Source organism: Oncorhynchus masou, unplaced genomic scaffold, assembly GCF_036934945.1.
Source record: "Oncorhynchus masou masou isolate Uvic2021 unplaced genomic scaffold, UVic_Omas_1.1 unplaced_scaffold_729, whole genome shotgun sequence".
In the NCBI taxonomy this organism is placed as follows: domain Eukaryota; kingdom Metazoa; phylum Chordata; class Actinopteri; order Salmoniformes; family Salmonidae; genus Oncorhynchus; species Oncorhynchus masou.
The window spans coordinates 265,653-290,000 of NW_027013742.1; the positions used below are offsets into that span (position 1 = coordinate 265,653).

Sequence of the window (24,348 nt, forward strand, 5' to 3'; positions counted from 1 at the left end):
CATAATATCACTACTGAGCCCAGTACATGTATAGTATGACATCATAATATCACTACATGTATAGTATGACATCATAATATCACTACTGAGCCCAGTACATGTATAGTATGACATCATAATATCACTACTGAGCTCAGTACATGTATAGTATGACATCATAATATCACTACTGAGCCCAGTACATGTATAGTATGACATCATAATATCACTACTGAGCCCAGTACATGTATAGTATGACATCATAATATCACTACATGTTTAGTATGACATCATAATATCACTACTGAGCTCAGTACATGTATAGTATGACATCATAATATCACTACTGAGCCCAGTACATGTATAGTATGACATCATAATATCACTACTGAGCCATGTACATGTATAGTATGACACTATAATATCACTACATGTTTAGTATGACATTGTAATATCACTACTGAGCTCAATACATGTATAGTATGACATCATAATATCACTACTGAGCCCAGTACATGTATAGTATGACATCATAATATCACTACTGAGCTCAGTACATGTATAGTATGACATCATAATATCACTACTGAGCCCAGTACATGTATAGTATGACATCATAATATCACTACTGAGCTCAGTACATGTATAGTATGACATCATAATATCACTACTGAGCTCAGTACAAGTACAGTATGACATCATAATATCACTACTGAGCTCAGTACATGTATAGTATGACATCATAATATCACTACTGAGCCCAGTACATGTATAGTATGACATCATAATATCACTACATGTATAGTATGACATCATAATATCACTACTGAGCCCAGTACATGTATAGTATGACATCATAATATCACTACTGAGCCCAGTACATGTATAGTATGACATCATAATATCACTACATGTATAGTATGACATCATAATATCACTACTGAGCCCAGTACATGTAAAGTATGACATCATAATATCACTACTGAGCCCAGTACATGTATAGTATGACATCATAATATCACTACATGTATAGTATGACATCATAATATCACTACTGAGCCCAGTACATGTATAGTATGACATCATAATATCACTACTGAGCTCAGTACATGTATAGTATGACATCATAATATCACTACTGAGCCCAGTACATGTATAGTATGACATCATAATATCACTACTGAGCCCAGTACATGTATAGTATGACATCATAATATCACTACATGTTTAGTATGACATCATAATATCACTACTGAGCTCAGTACATGTATAGTATGACATCATAATATCACTACTGAGCCCAGTACATGTATAGTATGACATCATAATATCACTACTGAGCCCAGTACATGTATAGTATGACATCATAATATCACTACATGTTTAGTATGACATCATAATATCACTACTGAGCTCAGTACATGTATAGTATGACATCATAATATCACTACTGAGCCCAGTACATGTATAGTATGACATCATAATATCACTACTGAGCCCAGTACATGTATAGTATGACATCATAATATCACTACTGAGCTCAGTACATGTATAGTATGACATCATAATATCACTACTGAGCTCAGTACATGTATAGTATGACATCATAATATCACTACTGAGCCCAGTACATGTATAGTATGACATCATAATATCACTACTGAGCTCAGTACATGTATAGTATGACATCATAATATCACTACTGAGCCCAGTACATGTATAGTATGACATCATAATATCACTACTGAGCTCAGTACATGTAAAGTATGACATCATAATATCACTACATGTATAGTATGACACTATAATATCACTACTGAGCCCAGTACATGTTTTGTAGAAAAATAACCTTGGTGTCTAGTTTTCGGTGAACATGAATAACTTTGTTGTCTAGTTTTCGGTGAACATGAATAACCTTGGTGTCTAGTTTTTGGTGAACATGAATAACCTTGGTGTCTAGTTTTCGGTGAACATGTCAAAACAGAAGACAGTGTTGAGATGTCTCATCTGACCTTGTTTGCTAAACACTGGTTCACTGATAGAGAAAACGCCTGAAGAACTATAGTTCAGAAAATCTGCTTATAGAACAGGTAGATATATATATATATACTATATACTGTATATAGGGGACAGGAAAGAAAAATGTGGCCACAAACACATTTTTGAATCAAAAGTTGATTTATTTTGATTTGTTATTATTTGAAACAATAAATATGGTGAAGGATTTAGGAGGTTAAAGAAATATATAGGGGGGTTTAGCAGAAGGGTTACATTTTGAAAAAAATAAACAACTAAATGTTTACTTCAATTGCATTTCTAAACAGAAAATACACAAATAAAAAAAGCAAAAGACTATCTCAATTTCAAAAAGTATATTTTAAAAAATGTTATCAGAAGTTATTTGCAAAAGTATATTTAAAAAATATTATAAAATCAGAGTTTCTTTAAAAAGTATATTTTAAAAATAAAATCAGATCAGAATTATATTTTTTTTATATCTGTTTATATTTACAGATCAGAGTTTTTTCAAAAGTATCTTTTAAAAATATTATCAGATCAGAATTTCTTTCAAAAAGTATCTAATATGGATAGTGGACCAGGCCAAAGTCGTAGGGCTCTAGTGACGTAGTCTGGTACTCATACTCACAGAAGGTGGGTTTGTACGGTAGCGGTAGTGTACCCTTTAAAGACTCATAGTCTTTCCTCTCTAGCGTGGTGTCTGTAGTAGTAGTGGCTGTAGCTCTAGCTGGGCTGCTGTGTTGGACATGAGGCTGATGTGACTGGTGGAGGTGGTGGTGGTGGTGGTGGAGGTGGTGCATTGACCGTGGCAGTGTGGTGCATCCGCCGCCATCTTTTCCGAACGTAGAGAATGACCTATCAGAGGTCGTGAGGTCAGAAGTCAGCGTAAGGTCGTTGTCGTGGTGACCGGACGCGGCGGTGGCGGGTACCTCAGTGTTCGGCACGGAGTCCATGCCTGGCACGTGCAGGTTGCTACGGTAATCGCCACCGGTGCCCTGGCGACCGTCGCCAGCGACGAAGGCTGGCATCCAGCAGCGGTCGGAGTGACCCAGGGCCTTACACTCCTCTGTACAGTTAGAGAAGAGATCTGTACCTACAGAGAGGGGAGGAGGAGGGGTGGGTGGAGGGAGGGAGTGGAGAGGAAAAGAAGGAAGGATGGAGGCAGGGAAGGAGGGGTGGGGGGTGAGGAGGGAGATACATTGAGGGAGAGGGTGGGGGGGGTGGAGGGAGGGAGGGAGGGAGGGAGGGAGGGAGGGAGGGAGGGAGGGAGGGAGGGAGGAAAAGAAGGTAGGAAGGAGGGGTGGGGGGGGGTGGAGGGAGGGAGTGGAGAGGAAAAGAAGGAAGGATGGAGGGGTGGGGGTGAGGAGGGAGGGAGGGAGTTGAGAGGAAAGAAGGAAGGAAGGAGGGGTGGGGGGTGAGGAGGAAGGGAGGGAGGGGGGAGGGAGGAAAAGAAGGAAGGATGGAAGGGTGGGGGTGAGGAGAGAGGGAGTTGAGTGGAAAAGAAGGAAGGATGGAGGGGTGGGGGGTGGAGGGAGGGAGTTGAGAGGAAAAGAAGGAAGGAAGGAGGGGTGGTGGGTGAGGAGGGAGGGAGGGAGTTGAGAGGAAAAGAAGGAAGGAAGGAGGGGTGGGGGGTGAGGAGGAAGGGAGGGAGGGGGGGAGGGAGGAAAAGAAGGAAGGATGGAGGGGTGGGGGGTGAGGAGAGAGGGAGTTGAGTGGAAAAGAAGGAAGGATGGAGGGGTGGGGGTGAGGAGGGAGGGAGGGAGTTGAGAGGAAAAGAAGGAAGGAAGGAGGGGTGGGGGGGTGAGTAGGGAGGGAGGGAGGAAGGGAGGAAAAGAAGGAAGGATGGAGGGGTGGGGGTGAGGAGGGAGGGAGGGAGGAAGGGAGGAAAAGAAGGAAGGATGGAGGGGTGGGGGTGATGAGGGAGGGAGGGAGGAAGGGAGGAAAAGAAGGAAGGATGGAGGGGTGGGGGTGAGGAGGGAGGGAGGGAGGAAGGGAGGAAAAGAAGGAAGGAAGGAGGGGTGGGGGGTGAGGAGGGAGATACATTGAGGGAGAGGGTGGAGAGAAAGAGAAGATACACACGTTAGAAAATTGGTTTGTGATGTTAAAAACAACAGAATGCTATTAATCAAACAGACAGTGGTAAACAGTGATGGAGTCTGTGGTTTGTTTGGGCAGATTTCTCATTCATCTGAAGCAATATGCAATCATACCAGCATTATGTTCCAAAACCATTACATCCTCCATCTATCAATCAACTTCCTCCAACTGCAGCATTAACACAATTGATGTTCAAGACCCCGTCTCACCCAAAAGAGGAGATAAAACTACATCCCAAATATAACCCCATTCGCCATTATAGTGCACTACTTTTGACCCCAGAAGTATGTAGGGAATAGGGTGCCATTTGGAACACAGCGTGAGACAAAGTTACACTACACTAAGACAAAAAAACAACAATTATATTCTGAAATTCACTACAAAAAAGCCACATAGAGGGATGATGCTTATTGAACGATTTTGGTTCCTTTTGAATCCGACACAGATCGGCAATTCATTGACACTGAGCGTCTGCCAAAACACTGGCTGAGACGAAACAAAAAGGCGAAAATTGCGATCCAATAACTCACGCTGAGCGTAAAAGAGGTACAGTTGAGTTAATTAGTCTTAGAGAGAAGAAAGGGAATATAAAAAGAAGTGAGAGTGGAAGAGAGGGATGGAGGGAGAGGGAGAGAGAGAGAGAGAGAGAGAGAGAGAAGGGGGAGGGTGAGGGAGAGAGAGAGAGAGAGAGAGGGGGAGAGAGAGAGAGAGAGAGAGGGAGGGAGAGGGAGAGAGAGAGAGAGGGGGAGGGGAGGAGAGAGAGAGAGAGAGAGAGAGAGGGGGAAGGAGAGAGGGAGAGAGAGAGAGAGAGAGAGAGAGGGGGAAGGAGAGGGAGAGAGAGAGAGAGGGGGAGGGAGAGGGAGAGAGAAAGAGAGGGGGGAGGGAGGGAGAGTGAGAAAGAGGGTGGAGGGAGAGAGGGAAATGTTAGGAGAGAAAAGTGGGCCTGAGGAAGAGAGAGCGAAAGGAAATAGAGGGAGGAAGAGAGAAACAGGGGAAGAGGAGGAGAATGAGAGAGAGAAAAAGAGAGAGGGAGGAAGAGAAAAGGAGCAAGAGAGAAACAGAGAATGAGGAGAGAGATGGAGATCGAGGAAGAGAGAAACAGAGTACGAGGAGAGAGGAAGAGAGAAAACAAAATGAAACCTCCAACTTAATCGTGGTGCAGATTGGATTTGCAGTTTTCCCAATGCCGGGACAATGCCGACACATTGGAATGGAGTGATCAAAGGAGGAGTGGAGCGAAGGGTGGAGGGAGGAGAGGAGACGGGAGGGAATGTAGGAGAAGAAGGGGTCAATCTCTCCAGTCAGTAATTCCTCCATACCGTGGATGAGAGGGCTGGAGATCAAAGGACCTGCTTAGACAAATCTGTCCCGCTGATTATACTGTGTGTGTGTGTGTGTGTGTGTGTGTGTGTGTGTGTGTGTGTGTGTGTGTGTGTGTGTGTGTGTGTGTGTGTGTGTGTGTGTGTGTGTGTGTTGGACAAATCTGGATTGTTGATAATACTGCTGCTGCAATGCTGCTCTCTCTCCTCCCCCCCTCTCTCTCTCTCTCTCTACTTCCCTCCCTCTCTCTCTCTCTCTACTTCCCTCCCTCTCTCTCTCTCTCTCCTTCCCTCCCTATCTCTCTCTCTCTCAGCTATCTCTCCCTCTCAGCTATCTCTCTCTCTCAGCTATCTCTCTCTCTCAGCTATCTCTCCCTCTCAGCTATCTCTCCCTCTCAGCTATCTCTCCCTCTCAGCTATCTCTCTCTCAGCTATCTCTCTCTGTCTCTCACATCTGCACATAGTTGATACAGAGAACAAACAAGCAGAGAGAGAGAGAGGGATGAGGATAGGTGCAGAGAAGCCTTGTCAGATGATGTCAAATTAAACTGTTATTCTCTCTGGCTGCATGTTTCCTCTGGTATCTCTCTCTGTGTGTGTGTGTGTGTGTGTGTGTGTGTGTGTGTGTGTGTGTGTGTGTGTGTGTGTGTGTGTGTGTGTGTGTGTGTGTGTGTGTGTGTGTGTCACCATAGGCTGTTTATCCCCTGCACCTTTTCTCCCCCAGAGCAGGAAATAAACAAGACAAAACAATGACTAGCAATGACAACCCCTGCCAGCAGCTACATATTACGGAATGACCTCATCAAGACACACACACACACACACACACACACACACACACACACACACACACACACACACACACACACACACACAGATGTATCATGTAGATGCACAAACACACGCAAACATGCATTTATATACACAAACACACACAAACACAAACAGAGATCCACAAACCTCAAACAAATGCACACACACCAACACGCACAAAGCAGACACTGACCCACTTTGCACACATACAGACACACACACACACACAAAAGACCCCCCCCCCCCCCCACACACACATGCACAAAGCAGACCCCCCCCGCACACACACACACAAAAATAACCAAAACAAACAAGCCATCTCGTTGCTAATAAGCAATCAGTGCTATTCTGTTCCTCTTATCTGTGTTATTCCACCTTGGGATAGAGGGATAGATATAGAGTTATAGAGAGAGGGATAGAGGCAGAGAGAGAGGGATAGAGGGATAGATGTATAGAGTTATAGAGAGAGGGATAGAGGGATAGAGGCAGAGAGAGAGGGATAGAGGGATAGATGTATAGAGTTATAGAGAGAGGGATAGAGGGATAGAGGCAGAGAGAGAGGGATAGAGGGATAGATATAGAGTTATAGAGAGAGGGATAGAGGCAGAGAGAGAGGGATAGAGGGATAGATGTATAGAGTTATAGAGAGAGGGATAGAGGCAGAGAGAGAGGGGTAGAGGGATAGATGTATAGAGTTATAGAGAGAGGGATAGAGGCAGAGAGAGAGGGATAGAGGGATAGATGTATAGTTATAGAGAGAGGTATGGAGGGATAGAGGTAGAGAGTTCAGGATAGAGGGATAGAGGGATAGATGTATAGAGTTATAGAGAGAGGTATAGAGGGATAGAGGTAGAGAGAGCAGGATAGAGGGATAGATGTATAGAGTTATAGAGAGAGGTATAGAGGGATAGAGGCAGAGAGAGAGGGATAGAGGGATAGATGTATAGTTATAGAGAGAGGTATGGAGGGATAGAGGTAGAGAGAGCAGGATAGAGGGATAGATGTATTGCCTAGAAGTCCAGCATCCCGGAGTCACCTCTTCACTGTTGACGTTGAGACTGGTGTTTTGTGGGTACCATTTAATGAAGCTGCCAGTTGAGGACTTGTGAGGGGTCTGTTTCTCTAACTAGGCACTCTAATGTACTTGTCCTCTTTCTCAGTTGTGCACCGGGGCCTCCCACTCCTCTTTCTATTCTGGTTCAAGCCTGTTTGAGCTGTTCTGTGAAGGCAGTAGTACACCTCGTTGTGCGAGATCTTCAGTTTCTTGTCAATTTCTCGCGTGGAATAGCCGTCATTGCTCTGAACAAGAATAGACTGACGAGTTTCAGAATAAAGATCTTTGTTTCTGGCCATTTTGAGCAAGTAATCAAAACCACAAATGCTGATGCTGCAGATACTAAACTTACTAAAGGGACCAAAGGCCAATTTGACCTTTCTTTAAACAGCATGCCAGTTTTCAGCTCTGCTAACAGACTTGCAAAAGGGTAGATATGTAGATATTCCACTTAAAATCAGAAGTTTCCAGCTACAATAGACATTAACAACATTAGCAATGTCTACACTGTATTTCTGATCAATTTGATCAAAATCTTTCAAAAACAAGGACCTTTCTATGTGACCCCAAACTTTTGAACGGTCATGTATATCATAAAGCTATGTAGTAGACAGACAGCGTGTGACCCCATAACTAGCACCTTATGGAAACCCTAAAGCTAAGGAGCGATAGACAATGTGTGACCCCATAGCTAAAGACATATGGCTACTATAAAGCTATCGAGCAGATACAACACGTGTCACTCCATAGCTAGCAACATATGGCAACCATAAAGCTATAGAGCAGATAGAACACGTGTGACCCTACAGCTAGCAACGTATGGCAACCATAAAGCTATAGAGCAGATAGAACACGTGTGACCCTACAGCTAGCAACGTATGGCAACCATAAAGCTATAGAGCAGATAGAACACGTGTGACCCTACAGCTAGCAACGTATGGCAACCATAAAGCTATAGAGCAGATAGAACATGTGTGACCCCATAGCTAGCAACGTATGGCAACCATAAAGCTATAGAGCAGATAGAACATGTGTGACCCCATAGCTAGCAACGTATGGCAACCATAAATCTATGGAGCAGATAGAACACGTGACCCCGTAGCTAGCAACGTATAGCAACCATAAAGCTATAGAGCAGATAGAACACGTGTCACTCCATAGCTAGCAACGTATGGCAACCATAAATCTATGGAGCAGATAGAACATGTGTGACCCCATTGCAAGCAACGTATAGCAACCATAAAGTTATGGAGCAGATAGAACACGTGAGCCCATAGCTAGCAACGTATGGCAACAATAAAGCTATGGAGCAGATAGAACATGCCATGTGTTGGTGTTGTCACATTATCATTTACAGCAGTCACACGTTATATCATCATGGTTAAAATTACCGTTGCTGACACTGTTCACTTTTGGCTTGTACCCAGCGGTGGTTGTTGTTGCTATGTACGTTGCTAGTGAGTCAGTAGACTAGTCCCTCTCACAGGGTACTGGAGAGAGGTGAAGATGTGTTATTGGCTCGTTTCGGGTCTTGGCTGACGGCAAAATACCTTCACTACATCCCAAATGACACAACGTTCCTTGAGTAGTGCACTACTTTAGACCAGGGCCCATAGGGTCCTGTAGTGCACTATGTAGGGAATAGGGAGCTATTTCAGATGCAGCCATCCAGACCCTGTTATAATGAGTACTTTAAAAATACATCTCTTCTCCCATCCCGCCTCCTTCTCTTCCCTCCTTCAGAGGCCTTTGAAGTAATAGCTGACCCGGCTGTAGTGTCTCAGTCAAAGCTGTTTAATAGAACGACTGAGGACGGAGGGAGGGGAGGGAGGGAGGGAGGGGAGGGAGGGAGGGAGGGAGGGAGGGAGGGAGGGAGGGAGGGAGGGAGGGAGGGAGGGAGGGAGGGAGGGAGGGAGGGAGGGAGGGAGGGAGGGAGGGAGGGAGGGAGGGAGGGAGGGAGGGAGGGCATGGTACATCACCTCTGGATCAGAGTTGGCAACGATTTGCTGAAAAAAATAATAATAATTAGCTCTAGTTATAACTGATCATTGATAATAATAATTAGCTCTAGTAATAACTGATCATTGATAATAATAATTAGCTCTAGTAATAACTGATCATTGACAATAATAATTAGCTCTAGTTATAACCGATCATTGATAATAATAATTAGCTCTAGTTATAACTGATCATTGATAATAATAATTAGCTCTAGTTATAACTGATCATTGATAATAATAATTAGCTCTAGTAATAACTGATCATTGATAATAATAATTTAGCTCTAGTAATAACTGATCATTGATAATAATAATTAGCTCTAGTTATAACTGATCATTGATAATAATAATTAGCTCTAGTTATAACTGATCATTGATAATAATAATTAGCTCTAGTAATAACTGATCATTGATAATAATAATTAGCTCTAGCAATAACTGATCATTGATAATAATAATTAGCTCTAGCAATAACTGATCATTGATAATAATAATTAGCTCTAGCAATAACTGATCATTGATAATAATAATTATCTCTAGTAATAACGGATCACTGATAAGCCATTTGTGAGTAATCTTTCTGCTGGCGTTAGTGTTACGACCAGATGACTCAATAACACACATCTCCAGACGTAACGATGTGCTCCAGAACTCTAGAGAACAACTCTTCCTGTAACAGGATCATTTGGTCATGTAGCTGCCACAGTTTTAAAACGGACTGTGTTTATTGTACTTACAGCTCATCTGAGACGAGACTAACAAACACACACACACACACACACACACACACACACACACACACACACACACACACACACACACACAAAATCTGACTCGACACACACATACACACATACACACAATCTGACTCGACACACACATACACACATGCACACACACAATCTGACTCGACACACACACATACACATGCACACACACAATCTGACTCGACACACACACATACACATGCACACACACAATCTGATTCGACACACACACATACACATGCACACACACAATCTGACTCGACACACACACATACACATGCACACACACAATCTGACTTGACACACACATACACACATACACACAATCTGACTCGACACACACACATACACATGCACACACACAATCTGACTCGACACACACACATACACATGCACACACACAATCTGACTCGACACACACACATACACACACTTAAGTCAATTCGGCAGGCGTCACTAATTCGTAATCACCAATCTAATGCAGTCGCTGTGGATATTTAATTCAGTCATTTGTCACGCCTGTTGTTCACCACAACACAAACGTCAAGATAATGATTGTTTAAAAAAAGCCCCGGGCGCATCACAAACACCTCCCTTATTCCCTATATAGTACACTACTTTTGACCAGAGCCAAATGGGCAACCTTATGGCCTCCGGTCAAAAGTAGTGCACTATATAGGGAATAGGGAGCTGTTTGGGACCAGATACCTCATAGCTCGTCTCTCAGGTCCTCTCCTCTCCTTCTCCTCCGTCTCCGATTAATATTTAATCTCTCTCCATCTCTCTCTTTCATATCCTTCATTCTCTCCACCTCCTCTCTCTTTTATCCTTCATTCTGTCCATCTCAACGGCCCCGTCTTGTTTTCCTCATGATCTACCCCGTCACCTCTGATTAGGGTGACAACGTCCCAACTAATGAGAAAAACATTCACCTAATTCAAATCATGACTTTAAAAATAGGTTTGTGTTGGAGTGAGGTTGGGGGTTATCAGTTGATGCACGGTGGTAATCCAACTCAAAGTCACAATAAGTTATAAAAACAGATATGAGTCTATGGAAGCTATTCCAACTAATAGCGCCACCTGAGTTTTAAAAGAGTCAACATAATTGTTTTAAAATGGGTAGGTTGAGTTAAGGGTTGCATGGTCAGGTGAAAACAATGTTTTACCACATTAAGTGACGGTACTGTAGTGTATTCTGATCCAAAATGGCGACTGTTGCTTATATATCCATAGGTGTGTAGAAGGTGTTGTGTCCCCAGGATGGCAGCTTGACTGCAGCGTTATAAGAGGAGGTGCTACAGGCCTAACCTTGGTTTGATAATTGCTATGCAAAGGTTCCTCCTGGAAATGAATTAGTGATCAGTGGAGTGTTACAGAGAGCTAGCGTGTTCAAGAGACAGAATGAAAGATGAGACCAGCTTACGGACACACACATGTATGAGCAAGCACAAACACACACAGCAGCACACATACCGCCACATAGACCCACATACACCCACGCTCTGATAATACTTGACATAAACAAATCCCACCTGAGAGGAAGGAAGAAGCACTAATATCACACAACCAACCAGGTATCAGAGACCACTTACATCCCTACAGTCATCTGGAAGCAACATGTTCCTACTACTTCATCTTTATTATATTTAAAATATTACTTTTATTTAATCTCTCTCTCTCGCGCTCTCTCTCTCTGGCGCTCTCCTCTCTGGTGCTCTCCTCTCTCGCTCTCTCTCTGGCGCTCTCCTCTCTCGCGCTCTCACTCTGGCGCTCTCCTCTCTCGCTCTCACTCTGGCGCTCTCACTCTGGCGCTCTCCTCTCTCGCGCTCTCACTCTGGCGCTCTCCTCTCTCGCGCTCTCTCTGGCGCTCTCCTCTCTCGCTCTCTCTCTGGCGCTCTCCTCTCTCGCGCTCTCTCTCTCTGGCGCTCTCCTCTCTGGCGCTCTCCTCTCTCGCGCTCTCTCTCTGGCGCTCTCTCTCTCGCTCTCTCTCTCTCTCTGGCGCTCTCCTCTCTCGCGCTCTCTCTCTGGCTCTCTCCTCTCTCGCTCTCTCTCTGGCGCTCTCCTCTCTCGCTCTCTCTCTGGCGCTCTCCTCTCTCGCTCTCTCTCTGGCGCTCTCCTCTCTCGTGCTCTCTCTGGCGCTCTACTCTCTCGCTCTCTCTCTGGCGCTCTCTCTCTCTCTGGCGCTCTCTCTCTGGCGCTCTGGCGCTCTCTCTCGCGCTCTCTCTCTGGCGCTCTCCTCTCTCGCGCTCTCTCTCTGGCGCTCTCCTCTCTCGCGCTCTCTCTCTGGCGCTCTCCTCTCTCGTGCTCTCTCTGGCGCTCTCTCTCTCTCGCTCTCTCTCTCTCTGGCGCTCTCCTCTCTCGCGCTCTCTCTCTGGCGCTCTCCTCTCTCGCCTCTCTCTCTCTCTGGCGCTCTCTCTCTCTCGTGCTCTCTCTGGCGCTCTCTCTCTCTCTCTGGCGCTCTCTCTCTCTGGCTCTCTCTCTCTGGCGCTCTCCTCTCTCGCGCTCTCTCTGGCGCTCTCCTCTCTCGCGCTCTCTCTCTGGCGCTCTCCTCTCTCGCGCTCTCTCTCTCGCGCTCTCTCTCTGGCGCTCTCCTCTCACGCTCTCTCTCTGGCGCTCTCCTCTCTCTGGCGCTCTCCTCTCTCGCTCTCTCTCTGGCGCTCTCCTCTCTCGCGCTCTCTGGCGCTCTCCTCGCGCTCTCTCTCTCGCGCTCTCTCTCGCTCTCTCTCTCTCGCGCTCTCTCTCTGGCGCTCTCTCTGGCGCTCTCTCTCTGGCGCTCTCTCACTCCTCTCTCGCGCTCTCTATCTGGCGCTCTCCTCTCTCGCGCTCTCTCTCTGGCGCTCTCTCTCTCTGGCGCTCTCTCTCGCTCTCCTCTCTCGCGCTCTCTCTCTGGCGCTCTCCTCTCTCACGCTCTCTCTCTGGCGCTCTCCTCTCTCGCTCTCTCTCACTCTGGCGCTCTCTCTCACGCTCTCTCTCTCTGGCGCTCTCCTCTCGCCCTCTCTCTCTCTGGCGCTCTCCTCTCTCGCGCTCTCTCTCTGGCGCTCTCTCTCTGGCGCTCTCTCTCTGGCGCTCTCCTCTCTCGCCCTCTCTCTCTCTGGCGCTCTCCTCTCTCGCTCTCTCTCTCTCTGGCGCTCTCTCTCTGGCGCTCTCCTCTCTCGCGCTCTCTCTCTGGCGCTCTCCTCTCTCGCGCTCTCTCTCTGGCGCTCTCCTCTCTCGTGCTCTCTCTGGCGCTCTCCTCTCTCGCTCTCTCTCTCTCTGGCGCTCTCTCTCTGGCGCTCTCCTCTCTCGCGCTCTCTCTCTGGCGCTCTCCTCTCGCGCTCTCTCTCTGGCGCTCTCCTCTCTCGCGCTCTCCTCTCTCGCGCTCTCTCTCTGGCGCTCTCCTCTCTCACGCTCTCTCTCTGGCGCTCTCCTCTCTCGCGCTCTCCTCTCTCGCGCTCTCTCTCTGGCGCTCTCCTCTCTCGCGCTCTCTATCTGGCGCTCTCCTCTCTCGCGCTCTCTCTCTGGCGCTCTCCTCTCTCGCGCTCTCCTCTCTCTGGCGCTCTCCTCTCGCGCTCTCTCTCTGGCGCTCTCCTCTCTCGCGCTCTCTCTCTGGCGCTCTCCTCTCTCGCGCTCTCTCTCTGGCGCTCTCCTCTCTCGCGCTCTCTATCTGGCGCTCTCCTCTCTCGCGCTCTCTCTCTGGCGCTCTCCTCTCTCGCGCTCTCCTCTCTCGCGCTCTCCTCTCTCGCGCTCTCTCTCTGGCGCTCTCCTCTCTCACGCTCTCTCTCTGGCGCTCTCCTCTCTCGCGCTCTCTCTCTGGCGCTCTCCTCTCTCACGCTCTCTCTCTCTGGCGCTTTCCTCTCTCGCCCTCTCTCTCTCTGGCGCTCTCCTCTCTCGCGCTCTCTCTCTGGCGCTCTCTCTCTGGCGCTCTCTCTCTGGCGCTCTCCTCTCTCATGCACTCTCTTTCAATTCAAGGGCATAATTGGCAAGGGAAACATGTTTACATTGCCAAAGCAAGTGAAGTAGATACTAAACAAAAAAACGTACAGTATAAATAAAAATGTACAGTCAACATCACACTTATACAAGTTCCAAAAGAAGAAAGACATTTCAAATGTCATAATATGTATATATACAGTGTTGCAATGATGTGCAAATATTTAAATAAAGATACACCTTTCTCTCTCTCTTTCACTCTCTCTAAATATAACATCCTTTAAAACTCCCTGTGGTATTCTCTTTCACTACAAACATTACCACCTTTTCTGCCTCACACACACATACACACATACACACACACACACACACACACACACAGACACACACACACACACCCACAAACATACAAACAGACACACACACATAAACACACACTCACACATAAACACACACACACATACAAAAACACACACACACACACACACAAATACACAGAGAGAGACACACAAACACCTGCTACGACAAGAGCTTGTGAAAAACTAGTGCTTCTCCTTTAAAAAAATAAGGGTGTTGAGGCCCTCCTATTGAGAACTAAGCTGTTATCATCTAAAACAGAACTGAGGAACTGCCCCACACACACTGAGGCCCGTCCAAGCCATCTGATAGCCTACGCACGGCACCAAACACACTGAGGCCCGTCCAAGCCACCTGATAACCTACGCACAGTACCACACACACTGAGGCCCGTCCAAGCCATCTGATACCCTACGCACGGCACCACACACACTGAGGCCCGTCCAAGCCATCTGATACCCTACGCACGGCACCACACACACTGAGGCCCGTCCAAGCCACCTGATACCCTACGCACGGCACCACACACACTGAGGCCCGTCCAAGCCATCTGATACCCTACGCACGGCACCACACACACTGAGGCCCGTCCAAGCCATCTGATACCCTACGCACGGCACCAAACACACTGAGGCCCGTCCAAGCCATCTGATACCCTACGCACGGCACCAAACACACTGAGGCCCGTCCAAGCCATCTGATACCCTACGCACGGCACCACACACACTGAGGCCCGTCTAAGCCATCTGATACCCTACGCACGGCACCAAACACACTGAGGCCCGTCCAAGCCACCTGATATCCTACGCACGGCACGACCCATGTTCCATTCTGTATTCCAACGCCACATTGACGTGATATTTGGCAGCCAGATTGTCTAGACGTTTGTGTTACGGTAACGTTAAAGTAAAGGTCAAGTAAAGGTCGAATCAATTCCAAATTGGATTGTGATACTGTCCTGGCATTGTCTGGCTCCACTTAAATCAATAAACAGGTGGAAATCAAATAGACGTCCAGAACAGAAATAAAACAGAACATCGGCCTGTATAAACCATGTAACAACTGGACACAATCCACTGCCTGTGACTCGGTGTGGGTGTGGAAATGATGCGCTGTAGTTATCCAATCAATTTTGGGGTTGGGACAACCATACCAAGCCTATCATGTCATCATATCAACTTACTAGAAACAAAGACCTTTGATCTCGCCACGTTGCCACCCAAACAACACAACAAACAACACAACAAACAGACAGCAACTCGACACATGGTTAAGATGATGCAGAATAATGAGTTAATTCTTTCACCTGCTGCCGTGTTGATTTGCAAAAGAACACACCAACATTAACTACAACGCTCCCCTTTCAATGTGCTGTTCTTTCAGCACTGCCGGTGGGACAAGGCCAGAGAAAGGGGGAGAAAACACAGAGAGAGAGAGACAGACAGAGAGAGAGAGAGAAAGACAGAGAGAGAGAGAGAGAGAGAGAGAGAGAGAGAGGGGGAGGGAGAGGGTGAGAGACAGAGAGGGAGAGGGAGAGGGAGAAAGAGAGAGAGAGACAGAGAGAGACAGAGAGAGACAGAGAGAGACGGAGAGAGACGGAGAGAGGGGGAGGGAGATGGAGAGGAAGATGGAGAGACAGAGAGGGAGAGGGAGAGGGAGACAGAGAGAGACAGAGAGAGACAGAGAGAGGGGGAGGGAGAAGGAGAGGGAGACAGAGACAGAGAGAGACAGAGAGAGACAGAGAGAGGGGGAGAGAGGGGGAGGGAGAAGGAGAGGGAGACAGAGAGACAGAGAGGGAGAGGGAGAGACAGAGGCTATGTGCTCACTGCCCACAAAATGAGGTGGAAACTGAGCTGCACTTCCTAACCTCCTGCCCAATGTATGACCATATTAGAGAGACATATTTCCCTCAGATTACACAGATCCACAAAGAATTTGAAAACAAATCCAATTTTGAAAAACTCCCATATCTACTGGGTGAAATTCCACAGTGTGCCATCAGAGCAGCAAGATTTGTGACCTGTTGCCACGAGAAAAGGGCAACCAGTGAAGAACACGCACCATTGTAAATACAACCCATATCTATGCTTATTTATTTTATCTTGTGTCCTTTACCATTTGCACATTGTAAAAACACTGTATATATATATATATATATTACGACATTTGTAATGTCTTTATTGTTTTGAAACTTCTGTATGTGTGATGTCTACTGTTAATTTTTATTGTTTATTTCACTTTATATATTATATACCTTACTTGCTTTGGCAATGTTAACACATGTTTCCCATGCCAATAAAGCCCCTTGAATTGAATTGAATTGAATTGAGAGACAGAGAGAGACAGAACCCACTGGATTCTCCAATTACATTGAATGAGTTACAGACAAAATAAAAACCCTCCAACCCAAAAAGGCCTGTGGTGTTGATGGTATCCTCAATGAAATGATAAAATACACAGACAACAAATTCCAATTGGCTATACAAAAACTCTTTAACATCATCCTTAGCTCTGGCATCTTCCCCAATGTTTGGAACCAAGGACTGATCACCCCAATCCACAAAAGTGGAGACAAATTTGACCCCAATAACTACCGTGGAATATGGGTCAACAGTAACCTTCGGAAAATCCTCTGCATTATGATTAACAGCAGACTCGTACATTTCCTCAATGAAAACAATGTACTGAGCAAATGTCAAATTGGCTTTTTACCAAATTACCATACAACAGACCATGTATTCACCCTGCACACCCTAATTGAGAACCAAACAAACCAAAACAAAGGCAAAGTCTTCTCATGCTTTGTTGATTTCAAAAAAGCCTTCGACTCAATTTGGCATGAGGGTCTGCTATACAAACTGATGGAAAGTGGTGTTGGAGGTAAAACATACGACATTATAAAATCCATGTACACAAACAACAAGTGTGCGGTTAAAATTGGCAAAAAACACACACATTTCTTCACACAGGGTCGTGGGGTGAGACAGGGATGCAGCTTAAGCCCCACCCTCTTCAACATATATATTAACGAATTGGCGCGGGCACTAGAAAAGTCTGCAGCACCCGGCCTCACCCTACTAGAATCCGAAGTCAAATGTCTGTAAGTCGCTCTGGATAAGAGCGTCTGCTAAATGACTTAAATGTAATGTAAATGTCTGCTGTTTGCTGATTATCTGGTGCTTCTGTCACCAACCAAGGAGGGCCTACAGCAGCACCTAGATCTTATGCACAGATTCTGTCAGACCTGGGCCCTGACAGTAAATCTCAGTAAGACCAAAATAATGGTGTTCCAAAAAAGGTCCAGTCACCAGGACCACAAATACAAATTCCATCTAGACACTGTTGCCCTAGAGCACACAAACAACTATACATACCTTGGCCTAAATATCAGCGCCAGAGGTAACTTCCACAAAGCTGTGAACGATCTGAGAGACAAGGAAAGAAGGGCCTTCTATGCCATCAAAAGGAACATAAATCTCAAACTACCAATTAGGATTTGGCTAAAAAATAGTTGAATCAGTCATAGAGCCCATTGCCCTTTATGGTTGTGAGGTCTGGGGTCCGCGCACCAACCAAGACTTCACAAAATGGGACAAACACCAGATTGAGACTCTGCACGCAGAATTCTGCAAAAATATCCTCCGTGAACAACGTAGAACACCAAATAATGCATGCAGAGCAGAATTAGGCCGATACCCACTAATTACCAAAATCCAGAAAAGAGCTGTTAAATTCTATAACCACCTAAAAGGAAGTGATTCCCAAACCTTCCATAACAAAGCCTTCACCTACAGAGAGATGAACCTGGAGAAGAGTCCACTAAGCAAGATGGTCCTGGGGCTCTGTTCACAAACACACCCTACAGAGCCCCAGGACAGCACCACAATTAGACCCAACCAAATCATGAGAAAACAAAAAGATAATTACTTGACACATTGGAAAGAATTAACAACAAAACAGAGCAAACTAGAATGCTATTTGGCCCTACACAGAGAGTACACAGCGGCAGAATACCTGACCACTGTGACTGACCCAAAATTAAGGAAAGCTTTGACTATGTAGACTCAGTGAGCATAGCCTTGCCATTGAGAAAGGCCGCCTTAAGCAGACATGGCTCTCAAGAGAAGACAGACTATGTGCTCACTGTCCATAAAATGAGGTGGAAACTGAGCTGCACTTCCTAACCTCCTGCCCAATGTATGACCATATTAGAGAGACATATTTCCCTCAGATTACACAGATCCACAAAGAATTCGAAAACAAATCCAATTTTGAAAAACTCCCATATCTACTGGGTGAAATTCCAGAGTGTGCCATCACAGCAGCAAGATTTGTGACCTGTTGCCACGAGAAAAGGGCAACCAGTGAAGAACACACACCATTGTAAATACAACCCATATTTATGCTTATTTATTTTATCTTGTGTCCTTTACCATTTGTACATTGTTAAAACACTGTATATATATAATATGACATTTGTAATGTCTTTATTGTTTTGAAACTTCTGTATGTGTGATGTCTACTGTTAATTGTATTGTTTTATTGTATTCCCATGCCAATAAAGCCCTTGAATTGAATTGAATTGACAGAGAGAGACAGAGAGAGGACAGAGAGAGACAGAGAGAGGACAGAGAGAGACAGAGAGAGAGAGAGGACAGAGAGAGACAGATAGAGAGAGAGACAGAGAGAGACAGAGAGAGAGACAGTGAGAGACAGAGAGAGAGAGAGGACAGAGAGAGACAGAGACAGAGAGGACAGAGAGAGACAGAGAGAGAGAGGACAGAGAGAGACAGAGAGAGACAGAGAGAGAGAGGACAGAGAGAGACAGAGAGAGAGAGGACAGAGAGAGGACAGAGAGAGGACAGAGAGAGACAGAGAGAGGACAGAGAGAGGACAGAGAGAGACAGAGAGAGACAGAGAGAGACAGAGAGAGGACAGAGAGAGACAGAGAGAGGACAGAGAGAGACAGAGAGAGACAGAGAGAGACAGAGAGAGACAGAGAGAGACAGAGAGAGACAGAGAGAGACAGAGAGAGGACAGAGAGAGACAGAGAGAGGACAGAGAGAGACAGAGAGAGACAGAGAGAGACGGAGAGAGACAGATAGAGAGAGACAGAGAGAGAGAGAGAGAGAGAGAGAGAGACAGAGAGAGACAGAGAGAGGACAGAGAGAGACAGAGAGAGACAGAGAGAGACAGAGAGAGACAGAGAGAGACAGAGAGAGGACAGAGAGAGACAGAGAGAGGACAGTTAGAGACAGAGAGAGAGAGACAGAGAGAGACAGAGAGAGACAGAGAGAGACAGAGAGAGGACAGAGAGAGACAGAGAGAGACAGAGAGAGACAGAGAGAGACAGAGAGAGGACAGAGAGAGACAGAGAGAGACAGAGAGAGACAGAGAGAGACAGAGAGACAGAGAGAGACAGAGAGAGACAGAGAAAGGGGGTAATAATCCACAGTATCTTCCTCTCATCCACCCGGTAACATCCGGTGTGAAACATAATCAACACCTTGTCTCTGATTTATATTCTTTCCCACAAGACCCCGCTGCTGCGCCCAAATTAAGGAAATTAAAAATCACCGTTCTGCATTGCCACCGAAGCACTGAGACTCGGGCATTATCCTTCCCCATTACGGAGATCTTTAGCCGGGGTAATTATGGCAGGACTCACCGGCATGACCCCGGTTGGTGGCGTCGTGATCACTGTCTCCCTGCTCGCTGTCCCCATGGCCACTGTCTTTAGAACTCACGATGTCCGCTTCTTGGAACGCAGAACTGGAGGGAGGGAGGGAGACACATGGTAGTAGGAGAAGAGAAGAACACGGAGGGGAGAGAGTAGGGAGAGATAAAGAGGTAGACAGAGGAGAGGGATGAAGAGGTAGACAGAGGGGAGAGATGAAGAGGTAGACAGAGGGGAGAGAGGGAGAGAGAGAGAGAGAGAGAGAGAGAGAGGAGATTCATTAGAAATTGACACCATATTAATGCATTCATGGTGGCCTTCAAGTGTCTAAATTGGATGTTTCACTTGACGTGTAATGAATTCCGGCATGGTTGTGTAATGCGGCCGCCCGCCTCATCCGTTTGGGGACTCAGACCAAATTGGATCTGAGTGTTATATGTTGGGAATGATGACGATGACGAGCCTGACCGACATATTGCATGTATATGGTATGTGTCACAAATGGCACCCTGAAGGAGTGAAAAGTACTGCACTACATAGGGAATAGGATGCCATTTTAGCCGTGCTCTGACTGGTGTTTTGGGTGCATATGGAAGTGCAGTGATCATGATGATGCTTCTGAGTGGAATACTAAGTGATGGCCCTATGGATATGAAGTGTCTAATGTCATGGACAGGATGGCCATGATGATGCTTCTGAGTGGAATACTAAGTGATGGCCCTATGGATATGAAGTGTCTAATGTCATGGACAGGATGGCCATTATGTTGGCAGTGACTGTCTGACTGACATAGTAAATCAATGGATATATTTGGATGTTGAGAACATGAATGGAATGAGGAGAAGTCTACATAGTTGGGAACCGCCAAGCTGATGGGGACACGACACAGATATACAGGTTGTGTAGTGTAGCGATATAGAATGTTATACAGGTTGTGTAGTGTAGCGATATAGAATGTTATACAGGTTGTGTAGTGTAGCCATATAGAATGTTATACAGGTTGTGTAGTGTAGCCATATAGAATGTTATACAGGTTGTGTAGTGTAGCTATATAGAATGTTATACAGGTTGTGTAGTGGGGCCATATAGAATGTTATACAGGTTGTGTAGAGTAGCCATATAGAATGTTATACAGGTTGTGTAGTGTAGCTATATAGAATGTTATACAGGTTGTGTAGGGTAGCTATATAGAATGTTATACAGGTTGTGTAGTGTAGCTATATAGAATGTTATACAGGTTGTGTAGAGTAGCTATATAGAATGTTATACAGGTTGTGTAGTGTAGCCATATAGAATGTTATACAGGTTGTGTAGTGTAGCTATATAGAATGTTATACAGGTTGTGTAGTGGGGCCATATAGAATGTTATACAGGTTGTGTAGTGTAGCTATATAGAATGTTATACAGGTTGTGTAGTGGGGCCATATAGAATGTTATACAGGTTGTGTAGTGTAGCCATATAGAATGTTATACAGGTTGTGTAGTGTAGCCATATAGAATGTTATACAGGTTGTGTAGTGTAGCCATATATAATGTTATACAGGTTGTGTAGTGTAGCCATATAGAATGTTATACAGGTTGTGTAGTGTAGACATATAGAATGTTATACAGGTTGTGTAGTGTAGCCATATAGAATGTTATACAGGTTGTGTAGGGTAGCTATGTAGAATGTTATACAGGTTGTGTAGTGTAGCTATATAGAATGTTATACAGGTTGTGTAGGGTAGCTATATAGAATGTTATACAGGTTGTGTAGTGTAGCCATATAGAATGTTATACAGGTTGTGTAGGGTAGCTATGTAGAATGTTATACAGGTTGTGTAGTGTAGCTATATAGAATGTTATACAGGTTGTGTAGGGTAGCTATATAGAATGTTATACAGGTTGTGTAGAGTAGCTATATAGAATGTTATACAGGTTGTGTAGTGTAGCTATATAGAATGTTATACAGGTTGTGTAGGGTAGCTATATAGAATGTTATACAGGTTGTGTAGGGTAGCTATATAGAATGTTATACAGGTTGTGTAGAGTAGCTATATAGAATGTTATACAGGTTGTGTAGGGTAGCTATATAGAATGTTATACAGGTTGTGTAGAGTAGCTATATAGAATGTTATACAGGTTGTGTAGAGTAGCTATATAGAATGTTATACAGGTTGTGTAGGGTAGCTATATAGAATGTTATACAGGTTGTGTAGAGTAGCTATATAGAATGTTATACAGGTTGTGTAGAGTAGCTATATAGAATGTTATACAGGTTGTGTAGAGTAGCTATATAGAATGTTATACAGGTTGTGTAGGGTAGCTATATAGAATGTTATATAGGTTGGGTAGGGTAGCCATATAGAATGTTATACAGGTTGTGTAGTGTAGCTATATAGAATGTTATACAGGTTGTGTAGTGTAGCCATATAGAATGTTATACAGGTTGTGTAGTGTAGCCATATAGAATGTTATACAGGTTGTGTAGTGTAGCCATATAGAATGTTATACAGGTTGTGTAGTGTAGCCATATAGAATGTTATACAGGTTGTGTAGTGTAGCCATATAGAATGTTATACAGGTTGTGTAGTGTAGCCATATAGAATGTTATACAGGTTGTGTAGTGTAGCCATATAGAATGTTATACAGGTTGTGTTGTAGCCATATAGAATGTTATACAGGTTGTGTAGTGTAGCCATATAGAATGTTATACAGGTTGTGTAGTGTAGCCATATAGAATGTTATACAGGTTGTGTAGTGTAGCCATATAGAATGTTATACAGGTTGTGTAGTGTAGCCATATAGAATGTTATACAGGTTGTGTAGTGTAGCCATATAGAATGTTATACAGGTTGTGTAGTGTAGCCATATAGAATGTTATACAGGTTGTGTAGTGTAGCCATATAGAATGTTATACAGGTTGTGTAGTGTAGCCATATAGAATGTTATACAGGTTGTGTAGTGTAGCCATATAGAATGTTATACAGGTTGTGTAGTGTAGCTATATAGAATGTTATACAGGTTGTGTAGTGTAGACATATAGAATGTTATACAGGTTGTGTATGTTATACAGTAGAGTAGCCATATAGAATGTTATACAGGTTGTGTAGAGTAGCCATATAGAATGTTATACAGGTTGTGTGGTGTAGCCATATAGAATGTTATACAGGTTGTGTAGTGTAGCCATATAGAATGTTATACAGGTTGTGTAGTGTAGCCATATAGAATGTTATAGAGGTTGTGTAGCGTGTAGAATGCCATATAGAATGTTATACAGGTTGTGTAGTGTAGCATTATAGAATGTTATACAGGTTGTGTAGTGTAGCCATATAGAATGTTATACAGGTTGTGTAGTGTAGCCATATAGACTGTTATATAGGTTGTGTAGGGTAGCCATATAGAATGTTATACAGGTTGTGTAGTGTAGCTATATAGAATGTTATACAGGTTGTGTAGGGTAGCTATATAGAATGTTATATAGGTTGTGTAGGGTAGCCATATAGAATGTTATACAGGTTGTGTAGGGTAGCCATATAGAATGTTATACAGGTTGTGTAGAGTAGCCATGTAGAATGTTATACAGGTTGTGTGGTGTAGCCATATAGAATGTTATACAGGTTGTGTAGTGTAGCCATATAGAATGTTATACAGGTTGTGTAGTGTAGCCATATAGAATGTTATACAGGTTGTGTAGTGTAGCCATATAGAATGTTATACAGGTTGTGTAGTGTAGCCATATAGAATGTTATACAGGTTGTGTACAGTGTAGCCATATAGAATGTTATACAGGTTGTGTAGTGTAGCCATATAGAATGTTATACAGGTTGTGTAGTGTAGCCATATAGAATGTTATACAGGTTGTGTAGTGTAGCTATATAGAATGTTATACAGGTTGTGTAGTGTAGCCATATAGAATGTTATACAGGTTGTGTAGAGTAGCCATATAGAATGTTATACAGGTTGTGTAGAGTAGCCATATAGAATGTTATACAGGTTGTGTAGTAGTAGTTATACAGGTTGTGTATAGCCATATAGAATGTTATACAGGTTGTGTAGTGTAGCCATATAGAATGTTATACAGGTTGTGTAGTGTAGCCATATAGAATGTTATACAGGTTGTGTAGTGTAGCCATATAGAATGTTATACAGGTTGTGTAGTGTAGCCATATAGAATGTTATACAGGTTGTGTAGTGTAGCCATATAGAATGTTATACAGGTTGTGTATGTAGCCATATAGAATGTTATACAGGTTGTGTAGTGTAGCGATATAGAATGTTATACAGGTTGTGTAGTGTAGCCATATAGAATGTTATACAGGTTGTGTAGAGTAGCCATATAGAATGTTATACAGGTTGTGTAGTGTAGCCATATA

The 24,348-nt window shown here is 44.5% G+C and overlaps 1 pseudogene; it reads right to left on the bottom strand.

The window, feature by feature from the left end:
- LOC135537237 (protocadherin-10-like) overlaps positions 1-24,348 on the bottom strand; it is a 39,042-nt pseudogene that overhangs the window by 7,296 nt on the left and 7,398 nt on the right.